Below are 23,689 nucleotides of genomic sequence, written 5' to 3'. Positions count from 1 at the left end.
ATTTCAAAATCAATTGGTAATGAGAAAAGTAGCCTATATGTCTATTGTCTCTTATCCTTTCAGGCGAAATCCTTAAAAAATGACAGAAAAAAAAGTTAGAAAGCGAAGAGCTATATTATACACTTCATGTAGCAACATAAAACCTAAAGTAAAGTAACAAATTATAATTAAATATCATATATAGTATAAATAATGGAATTTTAAACCAACCCAAAAATATATATAAAGACAAAGTAATCGAGACAAAGTAATAGGCCGATCAAATCCGTTACCAATTAACCAAAAAATAACGTACAATGTTATTTCTAATGGAAAGAAAAGAGGACTGATAAAAAATCTTAACAGAAGGACTCGTAATATTATAAATAATGTAAGCTAATCCCTAGACAAGGGAGAAAAAAGCTATATAATTAGTGTATATATATTTGTTCACTTTAGATTTTCTTTCATTATGATTAGAGTAGACGAAGGAGAAAATAGTTATTAAAGAGAGAGAGCGGGGAAAAAGTCCGTTACAGAGAGAAACGACCCACAAAGATTTTTTTTAAAATTAATGTTGAGAGGGGGTAAAAAATGTTTGAGCTAAAAATATTAAAGTGATAAGAGTTAACCATCTCTCGTTGAAAAGATAAGGGACCTAATAAAAATTTATAATATATACGGACTACCCCTCGTTGCCAATTTGTTTTGAGATAAAACTGTTAATCAATCGAGTAATATGATGAATAAGTTGGTTGAATATTTGGTTAAAAGCATGAAATAAAATTGAAAAAAAAAAAGTCGTAGCAAAAAGGCATGCTATTGAGGCATTGTCCTATATATGCAAATTCAAATCGAGCAGATCTTTACTTGGAGTAGAGCATAAACCTAAAAGAACTGAAGAAGACCATTCGAGAATGAAGCCTCATGTATATTGATAAGAAGAAGTTAGTGAACAAGATAGAAATTTTAGAGAGAAAAAAGTTAGGAAGAGAGAGACCGAAAAAAAAAATTATACAAAGAAGAGAGAGAAAAACTAGAGAGTGAGAAATATAAAATTTGGGACAAAAGAAATTTGAAAAAAAAAAAGAGAGAAATTTGAAAGACAAAGTAAAAGAGAGAAAAAAAGAGAGAAATTCAGCCAGGTAGTAGTTAGAGAGAGGTAAAATAAATAAGACAAAATAAAAGTTAGACAAAGAGAGAAAATTTTGGGATAAAAGTTCAAGACACTGATACAAATTTTGGGGGGAGAAAATAGTTAGAAAGAGGGATAGAAAAAGAGGTAAAACATCTTAGACGAAAGAAAAAATGTTATAAAAAGAGTGCCAAACTTTTCAAAGAGAAAAAAATTGTTAAAAGGAAGGTATTAACAAAATTTTTAGAGAGAAATTTCGAGATTGAAAATATTTTAGTGACAAAAATGATAGAAAGAGAGGGACAAGAATTTTTGAGAGAGAATAAAACAATTTTTAGAAAGAGAAAATGCAAAGAGAGATTGAAAATTTTAAAGAGAAAGTAAGAGAGATAAAAAATAAGAGTTGCAAACAAGTTCTTGAGAATGAAGAAAAACTGAGAGAGAAAGATTAAAAGAGAGAAAAAAGTTTGGAAGAGAGAGGGAAAGATTTAAAAGAGAAAAAAATTAGGAGAGAGTGATAAAAAAAATATTTAGAGAGGAAGAATTAAGATTGATAGAGAAAATTTTTCACTAGGAAAGGAGTTACAACAAAGAGAGAAGGTAGAAAGTTTAGAGAGAAAAAGTTGGAAACATGAAAAGTTGCAAATGAAAAAAGTAAATTTTAAAAAAAAAAGTTGGAGATAGGAAAAAAATTTAATCGAGAAAATTTAGAAAGAGAGAAAAAGAAAAGTTACAGAAAAAGGTAAGAAACCTTAGAAAGATAACAAAGGTAAAGAGAGAGTAAGAATTTAAAAAATGTTACAGATATATAAAAAAAGAGTTAGAGACAAATTTTAAAGAGGACAAAAAGTTAAGAAAGTGAGGGATGACAAATAACAATTTTGGAGTATGTTTAGAAAAATAGAGGGAAAATTATTGAAGTGAAAGATATAGAATGAGAGAAAAAAGTTGTAATGAGGAAAAATGTCCGAAAAGAATGATGGGAAAAATTTAGAGAAAAAAAGTTTAAAAAGAAAAACTTAGAGAGAGGGAGAGAAAGCGATGCAAAATATTTAGACAGATAATTAGGTAAAAGAGAGAAAAATATATGGAAAAATAGTAAATAAGAAAAGGAAAATTTTAGAGAGAAAAAGTTTGAAAGGTATAAAAGTTTAGATCGAAAAAATATTAAAAAGAGAGAGAAAAAAATTTTAAGAGAAAAAAAATTGGGGACAGAGAAAAAAAGTAAAATGTTAGAATGAGAAAAGGAAGTTAAAGGAGAGAACTTTTCAAGGATCAAAAAATAATTAAAAATAAATGTTCATAGAAAAAGTTAGAGAAGGAAAAAATATAAAGAGAAAGATAATGAAATAGGGAAAAAGATTGAGAGAGATAAAATATTTTGGAAAGAAAATAGAGACAGAGTTGGACAAAACTTTAAGAGATGGAAAAAAGTTAGCCATTAAGAAACATTTAGGGCCCGTTTGTTTTTTGGAATGCAGATGCCTGAAATTTCAGATGTCTGACATCTTCAGATGACCAAGTTTGTTGAAAATATATAAGGATGTTTGGGAATATCCGGATAACCATGTTTGATTTGCAGGATTTATTCATGAGAATGTTCTAAATTTATACCATCTTTCAAGAATGCCCTTACGAATATTCATATAATTTATACATTAATCTAATATAATTTGCATTTATATAATAGATTTTCTTAGATTAATTTAATATTTTAGGTTTTTTTATATTAATTGCGTATATGTATTAATTTTTGTATGTTATTAGGTAGAATTCATATTAATATAAGACTTTCTTAAAAGTAATTAATATTGAATATAAATTTCATTTTCAATTTTAATATTTAAAAAAATACAATTATATAATTAATGTTATATGAGGTAAAATTTATTTATTATATTATCAAATCATATTCTTTTGAGAAGAAAAATATCAAAGGTAAGCTGATCGTTAAAAAATGTTGCTTTAAAATTATGTATTTAAGGTAATAGATATTATTCATAATAATTCATTCCAAATATAAAAAGTAAATAGAGATATTATAAAATTTAATTGAAGTTTATTTTATATGTACATGTAATACATAAATATGTTTAATTGCTTATTAGTCAATGAGTATATTAATTTATTTTAACTATAAAATTACAAATAAAACCAAAGGAATTTGATAAAAGAAAATATAACGAAGGGGTAAAAATGTCAATATAGGATGCCATCGACATGGGAATAATGTCGACTCGGATGCCTTTCAAATGGGCATCTTATGATACCCGGACATCTCGAGATACCCGGGTATCTTACATTACCACAAATCAAACGTGGGAATCAAGATGCCTGTCTCATGGAAATCTTGGATTCCCACGAAACAAACGGCCCTTACGAGAGAGGGACCGGGAAAAAACTTTTAGAGAGGAAAAAGTTAAAATAAGTAAGAAATTAAAAATCAAAATGTATGAGAGATCAAATGGAAAAAAAATGTAGAGATAAAAACATAAAGAAAATAAAACTTTTCAAGGATGAAAAAACACTTAAAAAAACAGTTTATAGGGAAATAGAGGTAGAGATATAGGAAAAAGGTTTTGGTAGAGAAAAAGTTAGAGAGGTAAAAATTTAGAATGAAAAAAAGTTACTGGACACAAATTTAAGATGGAGGAAAAAGTTCAAAAAGTGAGAAATGAGAAATAAAAATTTTGGAGAGTGAAGAGTTTAGAAAAAGTTATAGAATGATAGACAGAAGTTTTATTGAGGAAAAATGTTCCAAAAAGAGATGGGAGAAATTCTAGAGAAAAGTAATACGGGGAAAATTTAGAGAAAAAGAAAAAGGTAAAAAGGAAAATTTTAGAAAACAAAAAAAAGTTCAATAGAGGACAACTTGGAGAGAGGGAGAGAGAGAAATACAAATATTTTAGAGAAATAACCAAAGGCAATGAGAGCAAAAAATATGGAAAAATATTTATCAAAATTTAGAGAGAAAAAAGTTTGAGAGGTATAAAAATTTAGGCAGAAAAGATATTAAAATTAAGGGTGTAAAAAATTTCAAAGAGAAACAAATTAGGAAGACATATTAAAAAAGGTTTATTCAGAGAAAAAGTTAGAGAAAGTGAACAAAATGTTGGAGATTAAAAAGGAGACGTGTAAACATTTTAAAGAGAGAGAAGTAATATAACGAGAGACAAACTCTTAAGGAAAACCATTTGGAGATAGGAAAAAAAAACAAAACAAAAATAAAAAAATTAGAGAAATAGAGGATAAATTTTTTTATAAAAATAAGGGCAAGCTTCTCAAAATTGGGGTAGAATTGAGGAGAAATAGAAAGTTTGAGAGGTACAAAAACAAATTTTAGGTAAAAAGAGTTAAAAAGAGAATTAAAAAAAAAGTTAGAGAGGGAAAAAAAAGCCCGTTAAAAGAGGGAGGAAAAAATTTAAAAGAGAAAAAATTTGAAATTGAGATATAATTTTTAACATTAAGAAGTTCTTTTAAATGATAAGTAAATTTATTAAAAAGATAGAAAGATCTCAAGATATGAAAAACCTTTTGACTTTTTAAGGTTAAAAAAAAATTATTAAAAAGAAATGCTTTATAGAGAAAAAAAGTAGAGATAGGAACAAAATTTTAATAGAAAACAAGTTAGAGGGAAAAAATTAGAGAGAAAAAAAAGTTAAAAGAGAGGGTATTAAAATTTTAGAGAGGTTAAATATTTTTGAGAGAAGATATTAGTTGGAAAATTTTAAGAGATGGAAAAAAGTTATAAAGTGAAAAACGTTTGAGAGGGTGACAAAAATTTTTGAAAGAAAACTTGGAAAAAGAGAGCTTGGAGAGAGAAATAAAAGATAGTTTTAAAAAACATTAAGAGGAACAAAAATTTAGGAAGAAAAAAGTTGAAGAAAGGGGAAAAAATAGAGAGATTAGAGATAGAAAGAGAGTCGAAATTTGGAAGGAAAACAAGTTAGATTTAAAAAAATTAGAGTGGGTAAAAAAGTTTGAGAGGTACAAAAAATATTTTTAGGTAAAAAGAGTTAAAAGAGAATTAAAAAAATGTTATAGAGGATAAAATGAAATTGGAAAAAAGCCCGTTAGAAGAGTGGAACAAATTTAAAATTGAGATATAATTTTTGAAAAATAAAAAGTTCTTTTAAATGATAAGTAATTTTTTTAAAAAGATAGAAAGATCTCAAGACATGAAAAACCTTTAAAAGGGAGGAAAAAAATTGAGATAAGTAAGAAATGAGAAATAAAAATTCTGGAGATCTAAAGTTGAGAGGAGAGAGATGGAGTAAATTTTTGGAAGAAAAAAGGATAAAAAAACTGTTAAAAAGAAATGTTTATGGATAAAAAAAATTAGAGATAGGAACAAAATTTTAATTTTAGAGGGAGTGGTAAAAAAAATTTAGAGAGACAAAAAAAATATATTTGAACGAAAAACTTTTATGTAATTATTTTTAGAGAGTAGAAAAGTTAGAGAGGGAAAATTTTGGAGGGGAAAAAGCTAAATAGATTTTAATAGAGAGGTTAGAGAATAAAAAAGAAAAAAAGAGTTAGAGAAAAAAAAAGAAACAGTTAGAAAAACAAAAAAAATCAATACATGAAAAACCTTTAAAAGAGTGGAAAAAATTTGTTGGGTTTGTAAGGTAAAGTCGCACATTGACAGGGAATGATCATCGTATATAACAGAGAACAATTATCTCATTGGTGTGAGGTCTTTTGGGTGACCAAAAGCAAAGTCGTAAGAGCTATGTCTAAAGTGGACAATATCGAACAAAAATTATTTAGAAAAAATAATTAGACAATGGTAAAAAAAAAAAAATAGCGAGAAACAAAGAATTTAGACAAAAAAATTTTAGAAACAAATCACTCAAAAAAATTTAAAATATTTTGAAATTGCAAAATATATTTTTAAAAATAATTAAAGATGATAGTTTGAAGAAAATTGAATAAATATTTACAAAAAGATCATTTGATCACAAGTAAATTTAAAAAATAAAAATTAGAAAGAGGCTTGAGAAAATTTTGAGAGAGAAGAAAAAAAAATTAAAAGTAAAAAAAGTTAAAGATTTGGAAGAAAAAGCTTGAAAGGAAAAATATTTTGGAAAGAAGAGGTTATAAAACCAGAGGAAAAAAGTAGAAAATTTTTAAAAAATATGTTAGAAAAAGTTTGAGAAAAAATTTAGACAGAATAAAAAAAATTAAAGAAAAGAAAAAGTTTGAAATTGTAAAATATTTAAAAAAAAAAGAAATAAAGATGAAGGTTTGAAAAAAATGAATAAGTATTTCAAAACAGACGTTTTCATCACAAGTAAATTTCTAAAAACAAAAATTAGAAAGAGGTTTGAGAAAGATTTGAGAGAGAAGAAAAACAAAATTTGAAATAAAAAAAAGTTTAAGATTTGGAAAAAATAAAACTTGAAATGAAAAACATGTTTGAAAGAAGAAGTTACAAGCGATAGGGAAAAAAGTTGAAATTCTTAAAAATATGTTAGAAAAAGTTTTAGAAAAATTTTAGAGAGTAAATAACCAAAATATATAATATAGAGAGGAAAAAGTTTGAAATTGCAAAATATTTTTAAAAAGAGATAAAGAAGAAAGTTTGAAGAAAAATGAATAAATATTTGCAAAAAGATTTTTTAATTACAAGTAAATTTCAAAAAAAAAAACAAAAATTAGAAAGAGTTTTGGGAAAGATTTGGGAGAGAATATTAGAATTAAAAAAAGTTGAAGATTTGGAAGAAAAAGCTTGAAAAAAGAAAAACATTTTGGAAAGAAGTTAAAAACAAGAGGCAAAAAAAGTAGAAAATTTTTTAAAAATATGTTTGAAAAAGTTTTAGAAAAATTTTAGAGACTAAATAACAAAAAATAAAGAGAAGAAAAAGTTTGAAATCACAAAATATTTTAAAAAGGAAAAAAAGATGAAAGTTTAAAGAAAAATACTAAAGCTGTTTTAATCGCAATTAAATTTTAAAAACAAAAATTAGAAAAAGGTTTGAGAAAGTTTTGAGAGCAAAGAAAAACAAAATCAAAAGTAAAAAAAGTTCAAGGGAAAAACATTTTGGAAAGAATAAGTTATAAAACTAGAGGCAAAAAAATTTGTTAGAAAAAGGTTGAGAAAAATTTTAGAGAGTAAATAACCAAAAAAAATATAGAGGAAAAAGTTTGAAATTGAAAAATATTTTTAAAACGAGATAAAGAAGAAAGTTTGAAGAAAAATGAATAAATATTTGCAAACAGATTTTTTAATCACAAGTAAATTTCAAAAAACCAAAAATTAGAAAGAGTTTTGGGAAAGATTTAAGAGAGAAGAAAAACAATATTAAAAGTAAAAAAGTTGAAGATTTGGAAGAAAAAGCTTGAAAAAAGAAAAACATTTTGGAAAGAAGTTAAAAACAAGAGGCAAAAAAAGTAGAAAAATTTTGGAGACTAAATAACAAAGACTAAAGAGAAGAAAAAGTTTGAAATCGCAAAATATTTTAAAAGGAAAAAAAGATGAAAGTTTGAAGAAAAATGAATAAGTATTTCAAAAAAGCTGTTATAATCGCAATTAAATTTCAAAAACAAAAATTAGAAAAAGGTTTGAGAAAGTTTTGAGAGCGAAGAAAAACAAAATCAAAAGTAAAAGAAGTTAAAGATTTGGAAGGAACAACGTGAAAGGAAAAACATTTTGGAAAGAATAAGATATAAAACTAGAGGCAAAAAAGTTGGTTAGAAAAAGGTTGAGAAAAATTTTAGAGAGTAAATAACCAAAAATAAAAAAAGAAAAAAGTTTGAAATCAAAAAATATTTTTAATATGAAATAAAAAATTAATATGACTTTGCAAAAATATTTTTTAATCCCAAGTAAATTTCTAAAAACAAAAATTAGAAAGAGGTTTGACAAAGTCTTGGGAGGGAAGAAAAAAAATTATAAGTAAAAACAGTTCAAGATTTGGAAACAAAAAAGCTTGAAACGAAAAGCATGTTTGAAAGAAAGAAGTTATAAATGAAAGGAAAAAAAGTTGAAATTTTTAAAAAATATGGTAGAAAAAGTTTGAGAAAAATTTTAGAGAGTAAATAACCAAAAAATATAATATAGAGAGGAAAAAGTTTGAAATCGTAAAATAATTTTTAAAAGAGATAAAAAGAAAGTTTGTAGAGAAATGAATAAATATTTGCAAAAAAGATTTTTTAATCACAAGTAAATTTCAAAAAACAAAAATTAGTAAGAGTTTTGAGAAAGTTTTGAGAGAGAAGAAAAACAATATTAAAAGTAAATAAAGTTGAAGATTTGGAAGAAAAAACTTGAAAAGAATAACCATTTTGGAAAGAAGAAGTTATGAAACAAGAGGCGAAAAAAAGTAGAAAATTTTTAATAAAATTTGTTAGAAAATGGTTGAGAAAATTTTAGAGAGTAAATAACCAAAAATAAAGAGAATAAAGTAAAAAAAGTTAAAGATTTGGAAGAAAAAGCTTGAAAGGAAAAACATTTTGGAAAGAATAAGTTATAAAACGAGAGGCAAAAGATATGTTTGAAAAAGTTTTGAGAAAAATTTTAGAGAGTAAATAACCAAAAATAAAGAGAATAAAAAGTTTGAAATCGCAAAATATTTTTAAAAAGAAATAAAGATGAAAGTTTGAAGAAAAATAAGTAAATATTTGAAAAAAGATTTTATAATCACAAGTAAATTTCAAAAAATAAAAATTAGAAAGAGTTTTGGGAAAGTTTTGATGGGTTTTTTTTTTTAATATTGTTGTAAATGAAACTTATTTTAAAAATATAGTTGTTTAATTAAAAATAGTAAAAATATTGTAGATTTTGAAACTTATTTTAAAAATATTGTAGTTTTAAAAAACTAAAGGTAGAGACCACCAACCTTCATTTCTAGAAAAAAAAGTATAATGTTTTATATTATATATTATTTAATAGTTTTAATTCAAAAGATTCCTAAGTGGTGTAGTGAGTGTTGTTGCTTAATATCTCTCCCATCCTATTTGAATCTTAGGTTACGCATTTTTATTTTTTATAACCACTAATCATCTCTTCTTTTTAATATATATTATTATTTATTTAATAATAATGATACATTTATTATTATCACTATCATTTTATAACCGTTCATCATCTCTTTTTTTAATATATATTATTATTTATTTAATAATAATGATACATTTATTATTATCATTATCATTGTATTTTCTTTTATTATTTTTAAAATAAAAGAAAATACAATAATAGTAATAATAATAACTTTATTATTATTATTAAATGAATAATAATATATAGAATAGAAATAATAATGTATAAAAAAAGAAGTTTGGATGGAAATGGTAATATTAAGTAAAAAAGAGAAAAATAAATAATAGTGTAAAATATAAACAAGAATATATAAAATAAAAGAAAAAACAATGATAGTGATAATAATAAATGTATCATTATTATTAAATAAATAATAATATATATTAAAAAAAGAGATCATTAATGGTTATAAAATGATAGTGATAATAATAAATGTATCATTATTATTAAATAAATAATAATATATATTAAAAAGAAAAAGAGATGATTAATGGTTATAAAAGAGAAAGATGTTTGACCCAAGATGGAAAAGATGTTAAGCAACAGTACACCCACTACACCACTAAAGAATCTTTTGAATTAAAGCTACAAAATAATATATAATATAAAACATTATACTTTTTTTTCCAGAAATGAACCGATCGGGTGGTCGTCTCTTCTATGGTCGTCAAGAGACGACCAACGTTCAAATTTTAAAAAAAATTTACGCGGTGCCAGGTCGTCTCTTCAAGAGACAACCAACCTTCAATTTTTTAAAACTACAATATTTTTAAAATAAGTTTCAAAATCTACAATATTTTTAATATTTTTAATTAAACAACTATATTTTTAAAATAAGTTTCATTTACAACAATATTAAAAAAAAACCCAAGTTTTGAGAGAGAGAAGAAAAACAATATTAAAAGTAAAAAAAAGTTGTAGATTTGGAAGAAAAAGCTTGAAATGAAAAACATTTTGGAAAGAAGTTATAAAACGAGAGGCAAAAAATGTAGAAAATTTTATAAAGATATGTTTGAAAAAGTTTGAGAAAAATTTTAGAGAGTAAATAACAAAAAATAAAGAGAAGAAAAAGTTTGAAATCGCAAAATATTTTAGAAAAGAAAAAAATATGAAAGTTTGAATAAAACTGAATAAGTATTGAAAAATGTTGTTTTAATCGCAAGTAAATTTCAAACACAAAAATTAGAAAAAGGTTTGAGAAAGTTTTGAGAGCCAAGAAAAAAAAATTAAAAGTAAAAAAAGTTAAAGATTTGGAAGAAAAAGCTTCAAAGGAAAAACATTTTGGAAAGAATAAGTTATAAAACGAGAGGCAAAAAAATTATAAAATAAAAAAAAATGGTTAGAAAAGGGTTGAGAAAAAATTTATAGAGTAAATAACAAAAAATAAAAAGAGAAAAAAGTTTGAAATGGCAAAATATTTTTAAAAAGAAAAAAAGATGAAAGTTTGAAGAAAAATAAGTAAATATTTGAAAAAAGATTTTATAATCACAAGTAAATTTCAAAAAATAAAAATTAGACAGAGTTTTGGGAAAGTTTTGAGAGAGAGAAGAAAATCAATATTAAAAGTAAAAAAAGTTGAAGATTTGGAAGAAAAAGCTTGGAATGAAAAACATTTTGGAAAGAAGAAGTTATAAAACGAGAGGGAAAAAAGTAGAAAATTTTTAAAAGATATGTTTGAAAAAGTTTCAGAAAAATTTTAGAGATACTAAAAAAAATAAAGAGCATAAAAAGTTTGAAATCACAAAATATTTTTAAAAAGAAAAAAAGATGAAAGTTTGAAGAAAAATAAGTAAATATTTGAAAAAAGAATTTATAATCACAAGTAAATTTCAAAATATAAAAATTAGAAAGAGTTTGAGAAAGTTTTGAGAGAGAAGAAAAACGATATTAAAATTAAAAAAAGTTGAAGATTTGAAAGAAAAAGCTTGAAATGAAAAGCATTTTGGAAAGAATAAGTTATAAAACGAGAGGAAAAAAAGTAGAAAATTTTTAAAAGATATGTTTGAAAAAGTTTGAGGAAAATTTTAGGGAGTGAATAACAAAAAAAAATAAAGAGAAGAAAAAATTTGAAATCGCAAAATATTTTAAAGAAGTAAAAAGATGAAAGTTTGAAGAAAAATTAATAAGCATTTAAAAAAGCTATTTTAATCGCAATAAATTTCAAAAACAAAAATTAGAAAACAGTTTAAGAAAGTTTTGAGAGCGAAGAAAAACAATGTTAAAATTAAAAGAAGTTGAAGATTTGGAAGAAAAAGCTTGAAATGAAAAGCATTTTGGAAAGAATAAGTTATAAAACCAGAGGCAAAAAAAGTAGAAAATTTTTAAAAGATATGTTCGAAAAAGTTTGAGAAAAATTTTAGAGAGACAAAAAAATAAAGAGCATAAAAAGTTTGAAATCTCAAAATATTTTTAAAAAGAAAAAAAGATGAAAGTTTGAAGAAAAATAAGTAAATATTTGAAAAAAGATTTTATAATCTCAAGTATTTTTCAAAAAATAAAAATTAGGAAGAGTTTTGGGAAAGTTTTGAGAGAGAAGAAAAACGATATTAAAATTAAAAAAAGTTGAAGATTTGAAAGAAAAAGCTTGAAATGAAAAACATTTTAGAAAGAAGAAGTTATAAAACGAGAGTCAAAAAAAGTAGAAATTTTTGAAAGATATGTTTGAAAAAGTTTGAGAAAAATTTTAGAGAGACTAGAAAAAATAAAGAGAATAAAAAGTTTGAAATCCCAAAATATTTTTCAAAAGAAAAAAAGATGAAAGTTTGAAGAAAAATAAGTAAATATTTGAAAAAAGATTTTATAATCTCAAGTATTTTTCAAAAATAAAAATTAGACAGAGTTTTGGGAAAGTTTTGAGAGAGAGAAGAAAATCAATATTAAAAGTAAAAAAAGTTGAAGATTTGGAAGAAAAAGCTTGAAATGAAAAACATTTTGGAAAGAAGAAGTTATAAAACGAGAGGAAAAAAAGTAGAAAACTTTTAAAAGATATGTCTGAAAAAGTTCCTGAAAAATTTTAGAGAGACTAAAAAAAATAAAGAGCATAAAAAGTTTGAAATCGCAAAATATTTTTAAAAAGAAAAAAAGATGAAAGTTTGAAGAAAAATAAGTAAATATTTGAAAAAAGATTTTATAATCACAAGTAAATTTCAAAATATAAAAATTAGAAAGAGTTTTGGGAAAGTTTTGAGAGAGAAGAAAAACGATATTAAAATTAAAAAAAAGTTGAAGATTTGGAAGAAAAAGCTTGAAATGAAAAGCATTTTGGAAAGAATAAATTATAAAACGAGAGGCCAAAAAAGTAGAAAATTTTTAAAAGATATGTTTGAAAAAGTTTGAGAAAAATTTTAGAGAGACTAAAAAAAATAAAGAGCATAAAAAGTTTGAAATCGCAAAATATTTTTAAAAAGAAAAAAGGATGAAAGTTTGAAGAAAAATAAGTGAATATTTGAAAAAAGATTTTATAATCCCAAGTAAATTTCAAAATATAAAAATTAGAAAGAGTTTTGGGAAAGTTTTGAGAGAGAAGAAAAACGATATTAAAATTAAAAAAAAGTTGAAGATTTGGAAGAAAAAGCTTGAAATGAAAAGCATTTTGGAAAGAATAAATTATAAAACAAGAGGCAAAAAAAGTAGAAAATTTTTAAAAGATATGTTTGAAAAAGTTTGAGAAAAATTTTAGAGAGTAAATAATAAAAAATAAAGAGAATAAAAAATTTGAAATCTCAAAATATTTTTAAAAAGAAAAAAATATGAAAGTTTGAATAAAAATAAATAAATATTTGAAAAAAGATTTTATAATCACAAGTAAATTTCAAAATATAAAAATTAGAAAGAGTTTTGGGAAAGTTTTGAGAGAGAAGAAAAACAATATTAAAATTAAAAAAAAGTTGAAGATTTGGAAGAAAAAGCTTGAAATGAAAAGCATTTGGAAAGAATAAGTTATAAAACGAGAGGCAAAAAAAGAAGAAAATTTTTAAAAGATATGTTTGAAAAAGTTTGAGAAAAATTTTAGAGAAAAATAAAGAGCATAAAAAGTTTGAAATCCTAAAATATTTTTAAAAAGAAAAAAAGATTAAAGTTTGAAGAAAAATAAGTAAATATTTGAAAAAAGATTTTATAATCTCAAGTATTTTTCAAAAAATAAAAATTAGAAAGAGTTTTGGGAAAGTTTTGAGACAGAAGAAAAACAAAATTAAAAGTAAAAAAAGTTGACGATTTGGAAGAAAAAGCTTGAAATGAAAAACATTTTGGAAAGAAGTTAAAAAACGAGAGTAAAAAAAAAGTAGAAATTTTTGAAAGATATGTTTGAAAAAGTTTGAGAAAAATTTTAGGGAGTAAACAAAAAAAAATAAGAGAATAAAAAGTTTGAAATTGACAAATATTTTAAAAAAATGAAAGTTTGAAGAAAAATAAGTAAATATTTGAAAAAAGATTTTATAATCACAAGTAAATTTCAAAAAATAAAAATTAGACAGAGTTTTGGGAAAGTTTTGAGAGAGAGAAGAGAAACAATATTAAAAGTAAAAAAAGTTGAAGATTTGGAAGAAAAAGCTTGAAATGAAAAACATTTTGGAAAGAAGAAGTTATAAAACGAGAGGCAAAAAAAGTAGAAAATTTTTAAAAGATATGTTTGAAAAAGTTTCAGAAAAATTATAGAGAGTAAATAAGAAAAAGTTTGAAATCGCAAAATATTTTAGAAAAGAAAAAAATATGAAAGTTCGAAGAAAAATGAATAAGTATTGAAAAAAGCTGTTTTAATCGCAAGTAAATTTTAAAAACAAAAATTAGAAAAAGGTTTAAGAAAGTTTTGAATGCCAAGAAAAACAAAATTAAAAGTAAAATAAGTTAAAGATTTGGAAGAAAAAGCTTGAAAGGAAAAACATTTTGGAAAGAATAAGTTATAAAAGGAGAGGCAAAAAAAATTATAAAATTTTAAAAAAATTTGTTAGAAAAGGGCTGAGAAAAATTTTATAGAGTAAATAACCAAAAATAAAAAGGGAAAAAAGTTTGAAATCGCAAAATATTTTAAAAACAAAATAAAGATGAAATTTGAAGAAAAATTAAGAAGACTTTGCAAAAAGATTTTTTAATCACAAGTAAATTTCGAAAAACAAATATTAGAAAGGGTTTTGAAAAAGTTTTGAGGGGGAAGAAAAACAAAATTAAAAGTAAAAAAATTTAAAGATTTCGAAGAAAAAGTTGGAAAAGGAAAACATTTTGGAAAGAAAAAGTTATAAAACGAGAAGCAAAAAAAAGTAGAAAATTTTTAAAAAATATATTTGAAAAAGGTCGAGAAAATTTTAGAGAGTAAATAACCGAAAATAAAGAGAATAAAAAGTTTGAAATCGCAAAATATTTTTAATAAAAAAAATAAAGATGAAAGTTTGAAGAAAAATGAATAAATATTTGAAAAAAGATTTTTTAATCTCAAAATAAATTAAAAAAATATTAGAGAGAGGTTTGAGAAAGTTTTGAGAGAGAGAAGAAAAACAATATTAAAAGTAAAAAAAAGTTGAGGATTTGGAAGAAAAAGCTTGAAATGAAAAATATTTTGGAGAGAAGAAGTTATAAAACGAGAGGCAAGAAAAGTAGAAAATTTTTAAAAGATATGTTTGAAAAAGTTTGAGAAAAATTTTATAGAGTAAATAACAAAAGATAAAAAGAGAAAAAAGTTTGAAATCGCAAAACATTTTTAAAAATAAAAAAAGATGAAAGTCTGAAGAAAAATAAGTAAATATTTGAAAAAAGATTTTATAATCACAAGTAAATTTAAAAAAATAAAAATTAGAAAGAGTTTTGAGAATGTTTTAAGAGAGAGAAGAAAAACAATATTAAAAGTAAAAAAAGTTGAAGATTTGGAAGAAAAAGCTTGAAATGAAAAAGATTTTGGAAAGAAGAAGTTATAAAACCAGAGGCAAAAAAAGTAGAAAATTTTTAAAAGATATGTTTGAAAAAGTTTGAGAAAAATTTTATAGAGTAAATAACCAAAAATAAAAAGAGAAAAAAGTTTGAAATGGCAAAATATTTTTAAAAAGAAAAAAAGATGAAAGTTTGAAGAAAAATAAGTAAATATTTGAAAAAAGATTTTATAATCACAAGTAAATTTCAAAAAATAAAAATTAGAAATAATTTTGGGAAAGTTTTGAGAGAGAGAAGAAAAATAAAATTAAAAGTAAAAAAAGTTAAAGATTTGGAAGAAAAAGCTTGAAATCAAAAACATTTTGGAAAGAAGAAGTTATAAAACGAGAGGCAAAAGAAGTAGAAAATTTTTAAAAGATATGTTTGAAAAAGTTTGAGAAAAGTTTTAGAGAGTAAATAACAAAAAATAAAGAGAATAAAAAGTTTGAAATCTCAAAATATTTTTAAAAAGAAAAAAAGATGAAAGTTTGAAGAAAAATAAGTAATTATTTGAAAAAATATTTTATAATCACAAGTAAATTTAAAAAAATAAAAATTAGAAAGAGTTTTGGGAAAGTTTTGAGAGAGAGAAGAAAAACATTATTAAAAGTAAAAAAAGTTGAAGATTTGGAAGAAAAGCTTGAAATGAAAAACATTTTGGAAAGAAGAAGTTATAATACGAGAGGAAAAAAGGTAAAAAAATTTTAAAAGATTTGTTTGAAATGTTTGAGAAAAATTTTAGAGAGTAGATAACAAAAACTAAAAAAAATAAAAAGTTTGAAATCTCAAAATATTTTTAAAAAGAAAAAAAGATGAAAGTTTGGATAAAAATAAGTAAATATTTGAAAAAAGATTTTATAATCACAAGTAAATTTCAAAAAATAAAAATTAGAAAGAGTTTTGGGAAAGTTTTGAGAGAGAGAAGAAAAACAATATTAAAAGTAAAAAAAGTTGAAGATTTGGAAGAAAAAGCTTGAAATGAAAAACATTTTGGAAAGAATAAGTTATAAAACGAGAGGCAAGAAAAGTAGAAAATTTTTAAAAGATATGTTTGAAAAAGTTTGAGAAAAATTTTATAGAGTAAATAACAAAAGATAAAAAGAGAAAAAAGTTTGAAATCGCAAAACATTTTTAAAAATAAAAAAAGATGAAAGTCTGAAGAAAAATAAGTAAATATTTGAAAAAAGATTTTATAATCACAAGTAAATTTAAAAAAAATAAAAATTAGAAAGAGTTTTGAGAATGTTATAAGAGAGAGAAGAAAAACAATATTAAAAGTAAAAAAAGTTGAAGATTTGGAAGAAAAAGCTTGAAATGAAAAAGATTTTGGAAAGAAGAAGTTATAAAACGAGAAGAAAAAAAGTAGAAAATTTTAAAAAGATATGTTTGAGAAAAATTTTAGAGAGTAAATAATAAAAAATAAAGAGAATAAAAAATTTGAAATCTCAAAATATTTTTAAAAAGAAAAAAATATGAAAGTTTGAATAAAAATAAATAAATATTTGAAAAAAGATTTTATAATCACAAGTAAATTTCAAAAAATAAAAATTAGAAAGAGTTTTGGGAAAGTTTTGAGAGAGAAGAAAAACAATATTAATATTAAAAAAAGTTGAAGATTTGGAAGAAAAGCTTGAAATGAAAAACATTTTGGAAAGAAGAAGTTATAAAATGAGAAGAAAAAAAGTAGAAAATTTTAAAAAGATATGTTTGAGAAAAATTTTAGAGAGTAAATAATAAAAAATAAAGAGAATAAAAGGTTTGAAATCTCAAAATATTTTTAAAAAGGAAAAAATATGAAAGTTTGAATAAAAATAAGTAAATATTTGAAAAAAAATTTTATAATCACAAGTAAATTTCAAAAAATAAAAATTAGAAAGAGTTTTGGGAAAGTTTTGAGGGAGAAGAAAAACAATATTAATATTAAAAAAAGTTGAACATTTGGAAGAAAAAGCTTGAAATGAAAAACATTTTGGAAGGAAGAAGTTATAAAACGAGAGGCAAAAAAAGTAGAAAATTTTAAAAAGATATGTTTGAGAAAAATTTTAGAGAGTAAATAATAAAAAATAAAGAGAATAAAAAGTTTGAAATCTCAAAATATTTTTAAAAAGAAAAAAAATATGAAAGTTTGAATAAAAATAAGTAAATATTTGAAAAAAGATTTTATAATCCCAAGTAAATTTCAAAAAATAAAAATTAGAAAGAGTTTTGGGAAAGTTTTGAGAGAGAAGAAAAACAATATTAATATTAAAAAAAGTTGAACATTTGGAAGAAAAAGCTTGAAATGAAAAACATTTTGGAAGGAAGAAGTTATAAAACGAGAGGCAAAAAAAGTAGAAAATTTTTAAAAGATACGTGTGAAAAAGTTTGAGAAGAATTTTAGAAAGTAAATAACAAAAAATAAAGAAAATAAAAAGTTTGAAATAGCAAAATATTTATAAAAAAAAGATGAAAGTTTGAAGAAAAATAAGTAAATATTTGAAAAAAGATTTTATAATCACAAGTACATTTCAAAAAATAAAAATTAGAAAGGGTTTTGGGAAAGTTTGAGAGAGAGAAGAAAAACAATATTAAAAGTAAAAAAAGTTAAAGATTTGGAAGAAAAAGCTTGAAAGGAAAAACATTTTGGAAAGAAGAAGTTATAAAACGAGAGGTGAAAAAATTATAAAATTTTAAACAAATTTGTTAGAAGAGGGTTGAGAAAAATTTTAGAGAGTAAATAACCAAAAATAAAAAGAGAAAAAAGTTTGAAATTACAAAATATTTTTAAAAAGAGATAAAGAAGAAAGCTTGAAGGAAAATGAATAAAAATTTACAAAAAGATTTTTTTAATCACAAGTAAATTTCTAAAAACAAATATTAGAAAGAGGTTTGACAAAGTTTTGAGAGAAAAGAAAAAAAAATAAAAGTAAAAATGTTTAAGATTTGGAAAAAAAAACTTGAAATGAAAAGCATGTTTGAAGAAGAAGTTATAAACCATAGGAAAAAAAGTTGAAATTCTTAAAAAAATATATGTTAGAAAATTTGTGAGAAAAATTTTAGACTGTAAATAACCAAAAAATATAATATAGAGAGGAAAAAGTTTGAAATCGCAAAATATTTTTAAAAAGAGGTAAAGAAGAAAGATTGAAGAAAAATGAATAAATATTTGCGAAAAATTTTTTTAATCGCAAATAAATTTCAAAAAACAAAAATAAGAAAGAGTTTTGAGAAAGTTTTGTGAGAGAAAAAAAATAAAAGTAAAAAAATATGAAAATTTCAAAGAAAAATATTTTGGAAAGAAGAAGTTATAAAACGAGAAGCAAAAAAAGTAGAAAATTTTTAAAAAATATGTAAGAAAAAGGTTGATTAAAATTTTTTAGAATAAATAACAAAAAATAAAGAGAATAAAAAGTTTGAAATCGCAAAATATTTTTATAACTAAATAAAGATGAATTGGAAGAAAAATAAGTAAATATTTGAAAAAGATTTTATAATCACAAGTAAATTTCAAAAAATAAAAATTAGAAAGAGTTTTGAGAGAGAAGAAAAACAAAATTAAAAGTAAAAATATATGAAGATTTGGAAGAAAAAGCTTTAAATGAAAAACATTTTGTAAAGAAGAAGTTATAAAACGAGAGGCAAAAAAGGTAGAAAATTTTTAAAATTTATGTTTGAAAAAGTTTGAGAAAAATTTTAGAGAGTAAATAACAAAAAATAAAGAGAAGAAAAAGTTTGAAATCGCAAAATATTTTTAAAAAGAAAAAAATATGAAAGTTTGAAGAAAAATGAATAAGTATTGAAAAATGAAAAATGAATAACATTTGAAAGAAAAACCTTGAATAGAACACCATTTTGGAAACAAGAAGTTATAAAACGAGAAGCAAAAAAAGTAGAAAATTTTTAAAAATATATGTTAGAAAAAGGTTGAATAAAATTTTAGAGAGTAAATAACCAAAAATAAAGAGAATAAAAAATTTGAAATCGCAAAATATTTTTAAAAAGAAATAAAGATGAAAGTTTGAAGAAAAATAAATAAATATTTGCAAAAAGTTTCAAAAAACAAAAATTAGAACGAGGTTTGAAAAGTTTTGAAAGAAAAAAAATAAAAATAAAAAATAAAAAGTTAAAGATTTGGAAAAAAAAAGCTTCACATGAAAAACATTTCGGAAGAAGAAGTGATAAACGAGATGAAAAAAAGGTATAAAATTTTAAAAATGATAGAAAAAGTTGAGAAAAATTTTAGAGAGTAAATAACCAAAATAAAGAGGGGAAAAAGTTCGAAATCGTAAAATATTTTTAAAAAGAAATAAAGATGAAAGTTTGAAGAAAATGAATAAGACTTTGCAAAAAGATTTTTTAATCACAAATAAATTTCTAAAAAAATATATATAAAGATGTTTGATAAAATTTGGAGAGAGAAACAAAATTAAAAGTAAAAAAGTTAACGATTTGGAAAAAAAAACTTGAAATGAAAAACATTTTGGAAAGAAGTTATAAAGGAGAGGAAAAAAAGAGTATAAAATTTAAAAAAAAATAACGTTAGAAAAAAGGTTGAGAAAAATTTTAGAGAGTAAATAACCAAAAATATAACGAGGAAAAAGTTTGAAATTGCAAACGATTTTTTAAAAGAGATAAAAGAAGAAAGTTTGATGAAAAATGAATAAATATTTACAAAAAGATTTTTTAATCACTAAGTAAATTTTAAAAAACAAAAATTAGAAAGAGTTTTGAGACAGAAGAAAAACAAAATTAAAAGTAAAAAAAGTTGAAGATTTGGATGAAAAAGTTTGAAAAGAAAAACATTTTGGAAAGAAGAAGTTAAATAAAACGAGAGGCAAAAAAAATAGACAAATTTTAAAAAATATGTTAGAAAAAGGTTGAGAAAAATTTTAGCGGGTAAATAACCAAAAATAAAGAGAAGAAAAAGTTTGAAATCGCAAAATATTTTAAAAAAAGAAAAAAAAATGAAAGTATGAAGAAAAATGAATACGTATTTGCAAAATGATTTTTTAATCACAAGTAAATTTTAAAAAAAAAAATTAGAGAGAGGTGTGAGAAAGTTTTGAGAGAGAAGAAAAACAAAATTAAAAGTAAAAAATTTGAACATTTGAAAGAAAAAATTTGAAAAGAACAACATTTTTGAAACAAGAAGTTATAAAACGAGATGGAAAAAATTAGAAAATTTTTTAAAAATATCTTAGAAAAAGGTTGAGTAAAATTTTAGAGAGTAAATAACAAAAATAAAGAGAAGAAAAAGTTTGAAATTGCAAAATATATATTTTTTTAAATAAAGATGAAAGTATGAAGAAAAATAAATAAATATTTGCAAAAAAGTTTTTTAATCACAAGTAAATTTCAAAAAACAAAAATTAGAAAGAGGTTTGAAAAGTTTTGATAAAAAAAATGAAGATTAAAAATAAAAGGTTAAAGATTTGGAAAAGAAAAAAGCTGGAAATGAATAACGTTTTGGAAAGAAGTTATAAACGAGATGAAAAAAGGTAGAAAAACTAAAAAAAATGTTAGAAAAAGGTTAGAGAAAAATTTTAGAGAGTAAATAACAAAAAAAATATAATGAAGAAAAAGTTTGAAATTGCAAAATATTTTTAAAAAGAGATAAAAGAGGAAAGTTTGAAGAAAAAAATTAAAAGTAAAATGAGTTTAAGATTTGGAAAAAAAAGCTTGAAAGAAAAACCTTTATGAAAGAAGAAGTTATAAAAGGAGAGGAAAAAAAAGTAGAATTTAAAAAAAAATAGAAAAAGGTTGAGAAAAATTTTAGATAGTAAATAACCAAAAATATAATGAGGAAAAAGTTTGAAATTGCAAAATATTTTAAAAAAAGATAAAGAGGAGAGTTTGAAGAAAAATGAATAAATATTTGCAAAAAAATTTTTTATTCACAAGTAAATTTCAAAAAACAAAAATTAGAAAGAGTTCTGAGAAAGTTTTGAGAGAGAAGAAAAACAAAATTAAAAGTAAGAAAAGTTGAAGATTTGGAAGAAAAAACTTGAAAAGAACAGCCATTTTGGAAAGAAGAAAATATGAAACGAGAGGAAAAAAAAGTAGAAAATTTTTAATAAAATTTGTTAGAATAAGTATTTGCAAAAAGATTTTTTAATCACAAGTAAATTTCAAAAAACAATAACTAGAAAGAAGTTTGAGAAAGTTTTGAGAGAGAAGAAAAACAAAATTAAAAGTAAAAAAAAAGTTAAACATTTGGAAGAAAAATCAGTATTTGCAAAAAGATTTTTTAATCACAAGTAAATTTTAAAAAACATTAATTAGAAAGAAGTTTGAGAAAGTTTGAGAGTGAAGAAAAACAAAATTAAAAGTAAAAAAACAAAAGTTAAACATTTGGAAGAAAAATATTGAAAGGAAAAACAATTTGGAAAGAATAAGTTATAAAATGAGAGGGAAAAAAAAGTAGAAAATTAAAAAAAATGTTATAAAAGGTTGACAAAATTTTTAGAGAGTAAACAACCAAAAAATAAAGAAAGGAAAACGTTTGAAATTGCAAAATATTTTTAAAAAGAGATAAAGAAGAAAGTTCGAAGAAAAATGAATAAATATTTGTAAAAAGATTTTTTTAATCATAAGTAAGTTTCAAAAAATCAAAATTAGAAAGAGGTTGAGAAAATTTTGAGAGAGAAGAAAAACAAAATTAAAAGTTAAAAAAAAAGTTAAAGATTTGGAAGAAAAAACATTCTGGGACAGAAGAAGTTATAAAACTAGAAGGAAAAAAAGAAGAAATTTTTTTAAAAAAATGTTAGAAAAAGGTTGAGAAAAATTTTAGAGAGTAAATTACCAACAATAAAGAGAGGAAAAAGTTCGAAATTGTAAAATACTTTTGAAAAGAGATAAAGATGATAATTTGAAGAAAAATTAATAATATTTGCAAAAAGATTTTGTAATCACAAATAAATTTCAAAAAACAAAAAATTAGAAAGAGGTTTGAGAAAAAAGTTTGGAGAAAAATATAAAGAGATTAAAAAATTTAGAAGAAAAAAGAGTTATGGAGAAAATAATTAAGTTGGAAAGGATGATAAAAAATTTTTATAGAGAAAGTGAGAGAGGTAAAAAAATTAAACAAACAAAAAAAAAAGTCTAAAAGAGAGGGACAAAACTTTTAAAGAGAAACACATCATAGAGAATAAAGAGGTAAAAAATTTTGGAGAAATTTTGAGGTAACAAATTTTAGAGAGAAAAAGAGTTAGATGGAGAGAGGCTCAGAGGGAGGAAAAAAAATGGAAAATAGTTATAAAAAAAATTAGAGAAAAAAATTGTAAGGAGCTTGGGGCAAAAATCTTAATAAGAAACAAATTGAGAGGTAAAAAAATTTTGGAACAAAAAGAGATAGAAACTAGAAAGAGTGAAAATGAATAAAGTAAGCAGCATATATATTTTTATAAAAATAAAAAAATAATAATAATTAAGCAGGCATATGGTATGGTATATAAATGATGCAATCCAATTCTTAAATATACAGAAAGACAAGTCATAGAGACGTACCCGGATCACATATCCTATGAGGAGGCACCATATACAATGTTATTCCTAACAGAGAGAGAAGACCATAATAAGATAAATAGTTTTAACAGAAAACTCATAATATTTATAAGGTTAAATTAGATTGTGTCTAATACTATTAATAAATTTTTACTTTCAATTTAAATTTATCAGAAATAAAATTGAATTATTAGAATATTATTATTTATTAGACACCAAACAGTTTCATGAATTTAAAAAACGTAAAATGAACCAGAGACCTTTTAAACATGAGACATGTTTGACATAAAATTTGTCAAAAAATAAAAAATAAAATCATAAAAGTCTAATAACATGTTACACAAACACAAAACTGATAGTTAATTAGTCGTAAAAAATGTTCATCTCATACGATTCTAGATTTTCTTTCCTAATCATTTAAGTCATCAGAAATGTTCATCGAGTCATACCTTGAACAAAATCTCAGGTACTAGACTTCTTCCTTAGATTTGGATCTTCCTTCTGCCTCCACGACCACCAACAATCAAACTACCTCCGTTTCGTTTCTCCTCCACAGCCATGAACAATCAGAGCAAACCCCTATCCCTAGACAGAGTACGTTACAGAGGTAACAATTAATTCACTACAGTTTCACAACTAATGATCCAATTTATTTCTTTATTGTGATTATTATATTCCATCAGAAATGATGATATCGCGTACCTAATTTTGACCGAAATTACGATTAGGATGTCTTCCTTTCTGCCTCCACAGCCATGAAGAAGCGTACGTTTCTCCTCCATATCGGTCGAACCCCATGAATAAGCAGAGCTAATTCAGAATTCTGAGAAAGATCGAAAAGAGAAGTGAAGAAGAGAGAGTGAGACGATCGATTTCGAGACAGAGAGAGAGACGATCGACTTCGAAATTCCGTAGACGCATAATATGAAGAGACGAAACAGAAAGAGTGCCCCCACAAAAATTTCATACGTACCTTATGACAAAGATTTCAGGAACTACGACTTCTCTCTTCGATTTGAATCCTCTTTTTGCCCCAAAAGCCATAAACGAAACTACATTGTTTTGGTTGTCTGCTCCTCCGCAGCCATGGGCAACATCTATGGAGGAAAAGTGTGGTTAAAAAAGGAGCAGGGAAAAAAATCTCGAAAATA

At 22.8% G+C, this 23,689-nt stretch overlaps 1 protein-coding gene across 1 annotated transcript in view; it reads right to left on the bottom strand.

Moving 5' to 3' along the window:
• LOC111010771 (uncharacterized) overlaps window positions 1-23,689 on the bottom strand; it is a 29,326-nt gene that overhangs the window by 5,151 nt on the left and 486 nt on the right. Inside the window, exons 3-6 of the mRNA XM_022284309.2 lie at window positions 23,512-23,635; window positions 23,241-23,361; window positions 22,988-23,123; window positions 22,542-22,586 (exon numbers count right to left, since the gene is read on the bottom strand). The gene's annotated coding sequence lies outside the window, so the exon portion shown is untranslated. The remainder of the gene's footprint in view (window positions 1-22,541; window positions 22,587-22,987; window positions 23,124-23,240; window positions 23,362-23,511; window positions 23,636-23,689) is intronic.

Source organism: Momordica charantia (genome assembly GCF_013281855.1).
Source record: "Momordica charantia cultivar OHB3-1 chromosome 3 unlocalized genomic scaffold, Mcharantia_2.0 BLBB01000003.1, whole genome shotgun sequence".
Lineage (NCBI taxonomy): Eukaryota > Viridiplantae > Streptophyta > Magnoliopsida > Cucurbitales > Cucurbitaceae > Momordica > Momordica charantia.
This window is presented reverse-complemented; position numbering and strand designations above follow the sequence as displayed.